We start from the raw sequence: 7,606 nt of genomic DNA, 5'->3' as shown, positions 1-7,606 counted from the left end.
TTCGGCTGGCTTTTTGCGGGGCGGCGTCAAGCTGTCATTGAACCGGGACTTTGCATGGTTAGGAGTTGGGTTTTTTTTTTTTCCCCCCTTTTTTCCTAGAGTCCGCCTTTAACTTCAGAAAAGCGGTAACTTTCTTTTTTTTAAAATCCGAATTTACCCATACAGACCGATGGCTCCTCCCCCAGCCTTGTATTTTATCGAGCGGTGACATTGAAAAAATTGTAGAGTAAAATCCAACTTTTTTTGGTGTTCCACTGCAGAATGCTTTCTGCCGGGAACTTTCTACTTCTTTTGATTGATTATTTGTTTACTGGTGCGCGCCTTTCAAGGTGGGAGTGACTTACTGTCAAACCCGAAAAGCTGCTTCCAGTGTCATTTCCCAAAGTCATTTTTTGGAGAGATCTCCCTCACCTGTGATGTCAGGGCCCTTATGAAACGTACGCGTTAATTTATGGAAAGCTGTATGAGAGCTCGAGGGTAGATGTGGTAGAGAAGCACAAATCCTCATTTGTTGTTTCTCCAGAGCTTTTTGCTACCCTCGGTCTCCAGTGGATAGCATAAGGGAAATGCTCATGAGATTCAGCTGATCTAATTTTGTATTAAATTTGCCTCATTTTTTTTTTTTAATTTAAAACCCCCCAACCAAACAACGTGTAAGCTTACCCCTTGACCTGATAACGGCGTTTTCAGTATCAGGTCAAACAAAAGGTACCGAGCGTGTGTAGCTTCAGGCCCTGTTTTTCTCCCTGCGATCAAGGCCATGCAAAAAAGATGAAGTTTTTGTGCCTCTTACTTTTGTTGCAAATTTAAGGCTCAGCAAACCTGGGAGGGGAGGGGGAAGGACACTGGTAGAGGTCATTATTGCTTTGGTGCTGATCGCTCTGAAGGGGTCGTGTTTTGGGAAGGGAAGGATCGTGTTGATTTAACTGTCTGGCAGAGAGCTTCTGCTGAACGTATCGAACGTGTTCGTTGCTGTAACTGTCTTTTACAGTGTGTATTCTGGGTCTTAAAGGTTTTATTTGAACGTGAGCGTGGTGTTAGGAGGAGTCCTGTCTCGGTGCTGGAACGTCTTGTGTGTGCCTGTGTGTATGAGGTTACAGTTAAATGAAGAATAGAAGAAGCAGGGGGCAAACATGCGTGTATGATTTTTTTTTTTTGGTTTTTTGTTTTTTTTTTTTAAATGTAATTTATATGAAAACAAAAAGCCCAAAGCTCTGATAGAAGCAGGTGGAATCTAGTGTTTTAATTCGACCTACAAATTCTGCTGGGCTTGTCTGAACGCGTAGCCCATGCTTTCACATGCCTTAATAATTTGATTTTAGGTTTAATCAGATATGGTAAGATAACTGATTCGACTGTGTTCCTGAGATTAAACTCACCAGACTTTTCATGTACAGCTATATTCTCTATGTGTTTTTAAAGATAAATTTAGATAAGATGAACAAAGGCAAACAGTATCTCGAACGAGGGTTTAAAAAAAAAAAAAAAAAAATGATGGGAGGACACCCTGTCATATTTCTGACTATAATTAGGTCCTCCCCCAGCTTTTTTCCCGTAGCACAGTCTAGTCCCTGCAATGTATTAATTTGCTGTTCTCTGGGGGAGGGGTGAAAGGCTTGACCAGGACAAATTTGCCTCAGTTTTGATTGTGTGATAATGACTGAATCAATCTAAACAAGAAATCGACCTTAGAATCAGTAACGCAGCTTAGAAGTAGAACATAAAACTAGCCAGGTTCCCTTTCAGCCGTTTATTTGTAGACGTTTTGTAGTAACTGTTCTTTAGTATAACATAGCATTTGACTCTGTTTCAACGTTCAGCACAGGAGGCAGATCGGTTGGGTATTGGCATGGAAACGTCGCTCTTGTTTACAGTTACGTTAAAAGCTTTGTTTAGGTAATGGCCATTCATATCAGAAATAGTATTATAGTCATTTCCTAGAGGACTTGTAGATACAGTAAGTAGAATTGTACCTAACTAACTAATTTTATTTTTTTTTTTTTTTTGTAGAATATTTTTTTTCTTTGTTGTTGTTGTTTAAATAGTTGACAGGGACATGCAAAAGGTATGGATCTGCCACGTTGACTGCTAGCGTTCAAACGCCGGCGGTGTTTATCCAAAAGGTTTTGTGAAGGAAAATTCAGTTATTTAAGAAGGGCTGTCGCTGTGGTGCAAAGAACTCCGTGCTCTTTGAACTGACCTTCAAAAATGAATGTGTTGCTTTAGAGTTTAATGGCTCTTCCAACTCTCAACCAGTGGGACTTTGCAGTGATGCCCTTCTGGTGGGACCGGTGTTCTTTGTTGAGAAAACTTTTGCTTTTGAAGCAAATGTAGAAAGGTGCGTCTCTGCCTCCAGCTTTGGGTATCGCTGTGGAAAATCCGTACCTGTTGTATTCCCCCCGTAGACAAATGCCTAGTCAGTGCTGAATATATTTGTAGATAATGTTAATCTCTCTGAAAAGGTTAGCTTTCTAGATAAAGAATTTTACTTTTTATGCTTTTTGAACAATAAAGTGGCATGTAATCGCTCATTTCTCAGGTATGTCCTAAAAAAAGATGCTGCGCTTGTATCTGATGTAGACAAATCAGTTTATCAGTCGCACATCAGATGTTTGTGCTATTTCCAATTTTGACAAATTAATTGAGTAAACCTGCTTTTTAGGAGAGGCCCGTGGTTTTTTTTATCAGTGACAGGAATATTTATCACCACAAGAATAACAATCCCAAATGGAAACATCTCCTCTTCCTAATCAGGGTTAGCTTGAGGGGGGAAAACCCCAACAAAACCCAAACCCAGCCTCTGCTTCCAAATATGCCTTAACACAATGAGGATTAGTTTAATCAGTTTTACATAGCCGGAGATGACACTGAACGCAGCCACAAGTTGCAGAGTTAAGGTAGGATTCAGTCCTTTAAAAAAATCCTTTTCCAGACTCTTTTATTTCGAACGTGGCTGTGTGCAGGTGCTGCTGAAAACCAGAGGTGAAATCAGCAGCACGTAGACGTGTTATTGCAATCATTTTTAAAGATGACAGCTTAAGGTGGGCAGTTGTTTAAAAGCTTTGATTTTTATTTCCGTCCAGCCATGCATCTGCAGGGGAGTCTTTTTGGTTTGAAGTGATTTTTTTGAATGGTAGAGAAGAGTCGCTTCTTAGGGATGACCCATGTGGAAGTTGTTTTTAAAATTGCAGAATTAGCATTTTGGAATTGCAGAGTGGACACGCTTCCTAATTTCTGCAGCGCGATGAGAGTCAATGCTGCTTCTTAAAACAAGGGAGCATGGGGTAAAACAAAGATGATTTTTTTTTTTTTTTTTTTTTTTCTTTTTTCCCCCTTCTTTTTGTCTCTGTGGTGGCCTGCTTCATTCAAGGATAATTTAGGTAACTCCTTCATGGAAAATCTTTTTTAAGAACTTGGTTTCTTCTGGTTTAAAATGCTTGTATGTCTCATTTGTGTCGTGCTCTCCCCACCCTTCCCATAAACGCCCCTTTGGAGTCTTTCGTTGCTCCCATATGTTCTTTGAGGGTGAGCACACCGGATCAGTTTGCATACTGTTGCGAAGGGTAATCTTGTAGCCCTTCTGATGTTTTAGTTTTAATAATTGAAGTGCAAATAATTCGACTTTGTGTTTTGCATTTCTTTTTTGCGGGGTGGTGCTAGTCAGTTGACAAAGCAGAAAAATAAAAGAAAACCAAAGTAACCCAAAACCCAGCTGAAGGAAAGTGCGGGTGTCAAAACCAACAGGTTAAGGTCTCGATCAGGAGTGCTGGCTGTCTTGCTGTGCAGCCTCCAGCGTATGCAACAGCGTTTAATGTGCAGTTTTGGTGGGAGAGGCAGCACCCAGAGGCTGAACAGAGAGCTCCCCGAGCACCAGCGGAGCTTGTCGCCCCGAAGGTGATGTAGGAGGTGTGCGGAAGAGATGTTTGCTTCCTGTTCTTTTCCTCCCATCTCCCTCCCCCTGCCAAAAAACCCCCAGAAAAACCCATCAGTTCCAGAGTAGTTCTAGATGACCCGATGTGCTGAACTATAAGCCTGAGAAATGAGGGATTAATAATTCAGTGATTTTTTTTTTTTTTTTAAAAAAAAGAAGTGTATAAATTGACAACAAAAACTATCTTGTTGATTTCCCCTTTCTCTTTCCTCAGATTGACCCTAAAGTTGCATTTCCCCGACGAGCACAGCCTAAGGTAAGTAGGAGGATCGATAATAGGATTTTAGGCACACAGAGAACCGTTGTTGCCAGGCAGTTCAGGTTTCAAACAGGGAATTGGCAATGAAAGCTTTTAAAGCCGGAGTGCATGGCGTCTTAAGGGTATCAGCGTATGGCTGTGAAACTCCAGGAGAGCTGCTTTGTGCGCTATTTCGTGTCTCCGGTTTAACCGTCTCCTCGCAGCGTCCCGGCCGGTCGCGGCTGGCTGGAAGGCAGAGCCTCCTCTGGTTCTAGCGGGAGACTGTGGCTGCGTTACTCGCGTTTGTTATGCTATTTTACGCAATGTGTTTTGCATGGTGTTTATGAAGAGCGTTTGGATTAAGTGCAGACTTCAGGCTTGTTTGGAGCTGAGCTTTCAGTTCTGTGGTTGTGATGGATGGGAATATATCTCTGCCTTCATTGTTTGCAAATGTCCTTTTGTATAACTTCAGAGATGCGTTTGGCGACTAATAAGCGTTGGGTAGCGAGTTTCTGATGAAGCTCTGAACTCTTCGGGCCACGGGGTATTCTTTTGCAAGAGCAGTGAAACAATGAGCTTTAAGTCTCGTCGCTGATCAGGCTGGCTGGAGGAGCTGACCTCCTTCTTCCAGGGCGCTCTTGCTGGAGCGTGGCCGCTTGCCACGCTGGGACAGAGGCGCTGTGGCCACGTGCGGAGGAGCTTCTGTCCGCATGCTTGCTCCGAAAGAGCGCGGGTGCCATTTCTTCTGGAGGAGTTGCTTATGGAATAAAGCAGTTGTTGCTCTTTAGGCTGAGCCTAACCAAAACAACCGATGGGCTTCAAACCCAGATGTGCGCTCAGTTGTGTTGGAATTTTGAAAGCCAGAGGCTGAAAGAAAACCCGTAACTGACTCGTAATTGACTTTCGGCTTTTTTTTATTTGTTTGTGAGAGTCTGTCGGAGGAACTTCATTTAGCTGGTGTGTGCTACTTGTGCACGCTCCAGTCATCTTGGGTTACTTCAGTGTTCCGTTCAAAAACGTAAAGACGAGGCTGCGGAGTTGTGGATGCGAGTCAGTAAGGAAGAGTGGTTTCAAGTTGGTGGCAGGAGACTCCCCGAATGAGTTCAACCTAACAATTTTATTGCATATAGCTCCTCATGAAAGCAAGCAGTTCAATAGCGTGTGGAACCATAATGTTCAATATTGTACAGAATATGCATCTAGGAAAAACGATGTGTAATTTAAGCACCCTAGGCATATAGCAGGAGATGTGCTAGTGGTTTCTTTAAGAGAGGGAAAAAAAACAAAAGAGACCAAACCCCAACAGCCTGCTTGCAGAATTTTGAACCAAACTACTGTAGTCAAATATTCAGAGGTTCTTTTCTTCACAGGATGTACCTAATGACTAATTAGCTCATAATGGCGTGCCTGGCTTTCTCCTGCGCGAGGCAAAGAGTTTATAGTTTGTAGGGCCTGTGGCTTCTGGGCTGGGCTGTTGGATTGATGCTGGCTTTAAGATACAATTTGAAGATACCAGAATTTTGAAGGGTTTCATGATCTTGCACTGTGGCTGATGTCCCCTTCTCCCTCCCCAATAACTTTTAAAGGCTTATTTACATTTTAAACTGTCCTCAATTACCGGTTATCTGTTTCTATAGTGTTATTTGTAAAAGTTTATAACGCTTACAATGGAGCTGTTAAGCTGTCCCGTGTGATTTCTTCTGTAACAATTAAAAAAACCAGGGCATGTCTTATGCTGAGGATTTCAGCGAGTTAAATTTTTGTGTTAAGGAATGCAAAATCGGGTCATTTTTGCAGCGGGGGTTTTGTTTTTCTCCATGTAGGTGTTTGGGGGGTTTTTTTGTGTGGCTTTTTTTTTTTTGTTTGTTTGTTTTTGGTAACAGACATCTTTCCAGTGTGGGGCAAATCCTGGAACGTGCGCTGGATTCCACTCGTAGCAGGAACTTGCTCTCTCTGGAGAGGTCAGCAGTGTCTGTTTCTGCTTTTTACGCACTTGTCCTTTCTAAAGCGTTGGGATTTTTACAGGGCGCTTGGAAAAAAAAAAAAATCTTAAGATTGAAAGGAGCATTATCAAGAAATGGGAGAGAATCAGATGCGATAAAGAACAGATTTTACATCAGCTATGACGTATTATTCTGGACTGCATTTCATAATCGGGATTTTTTGTTTTCTGGTTTTTAATTAGTTACTGAATTAAGGTTTTGGACTTTAGTTGTTCATTTATCCCGGTTGAATACCGAATGCTCAGCGTTAAAATGTGACTGTACTTTAGTCTAATTAACTCGCTAATGCTTGGGTCTGTGGAGATTAATGGCATTTAATGAAATGTCTCTGTCTCTCTCCAGGTTCCAGGGTCCGGGGGAGATTTTTTTTTTTTCCCCCCCCCCCCCCCCAGTAGTCTTCCTTCCCGGTGTGTTTAGCAAATCGCAGGTTGGGCTTTTTTCGGTGGTTTTCCTGGCTTTCCACCCTGATGGTGACTGGGTGCAGAGGTGGAAGCAAGGCTGCGGGCGCGTTCCCCCTTCTTGTGCAGGCAGACCTGGCAGTGCTTCCCTTCCTCCATCCCCTTCCTCCCGAGCCCTTTTGACCTGCCTCGGCTCGATTAACTCCTCCGCGGGCAGCGGCCGCGCTGGTTCGGGGGCTGCGTTCGCCCCCTGTGCCGGATTGCGTGCTCGCTGTGGTCCGCGGGGCCGCGCTCGCTCATTTGTGTGCGCACGGTAATTTGTGCCCGTTCCTTCCCCCCCTTCTCATTCCCTTTAATTGGCTAGCCTTCCCCTTTCAAACCGTAGCCCAGGAAAATGCTTTCTTTGGGGCTTTTTTAACTGCATCTCCATAATTTGACACTTCTCTGGTGATGCAAATTGGTTCCTGAGCAAGAAGTGGCAGGTTGGAACAGCAGAGCATTCTTCCCTCGGTTTTTTTCGAATGACCCCCTCGCAGAAAATCCTGGGTGATTGCCTCCAGTGGATTACGCCATGGCGTGTAATCCTGCTCTCCTTGTGAAGGCCAGGACGACTCAAAGCCATTGTTTTTGGAAATTTGCTGCAGGGGTTTAACTTGTTGAGGTTCTGGTATATGGCTAACAGCAAAAGGAAAAGAATATACGCACGCTTTCTTGCGGCTGCTGTTCCTTGATAAAAATCTGTCTTGCTTCCAAGTGCTGGAAGGCGCTCTGTAACAGTTGATCATTTATAACTCTGCTGACTTAAAAATCCTTAAAAAGCAGCAGTGATGGGGATGGGTGGGTGGGGTAGTAGTTTTGAACCCCCTTTTGAATGCTGAAGACTACAATAATTTGACTTTTTAATATACATAGCCTGTCAGTTCTTGCATTACCGCCTATATTAGGTTGGAGAAGCCTTATCAAATTTAGCAAGTTCATTAGATATTTTCAGACGTAAGCCATTTCCACCCTCAGCCCCCCCCCCACCCCCCCCCCA

General features: G+C 43.4%; 1 protein-coding gene across 1 annotated transcript in view; it reads left to right on the top strand.

The window, feature by feature from the left end:
* The first annotated feature begins 4,150 nt into the window (after positions 1–4,150).
* Positions 4,151–7,606, top strand: part of MSI2 (musashi RNA binding protein 2) — a 254,277-nt gene continuing 250,821 nt past the window's right edge. Inside the window, exon 1 of the mRNA XM_035889498.1 lies at positions 4,151–4,187. The gene's annotated coding sequence lies outside the window, so the exon portion shown is untranslated. The remainder of the gene's footprint in view (positions 4,188–7,606) is intronic.

The sequence above is a fragment of the Egretta garzetta genome, unplaced genomic scaffold, assembly GCF_000687185.1.
Source record: "Egretta garzetta isolate BGI_Z169 unplaced genomic scaffold, ASM68718v1 scaffold120, whole genome shotgun sequence".
Taxonomy (NCBI): Eukaryota; Metazoa; Chordata; class Aves; order Pelecaniformes; family Ardeidae; genus Egretta; species Egretta garzetta.
The sequence above is the reverse complement of the archived record's forward strand: the minus strand, read 5'-3'. Positions and strand labels throughout refer to the sequence as shown.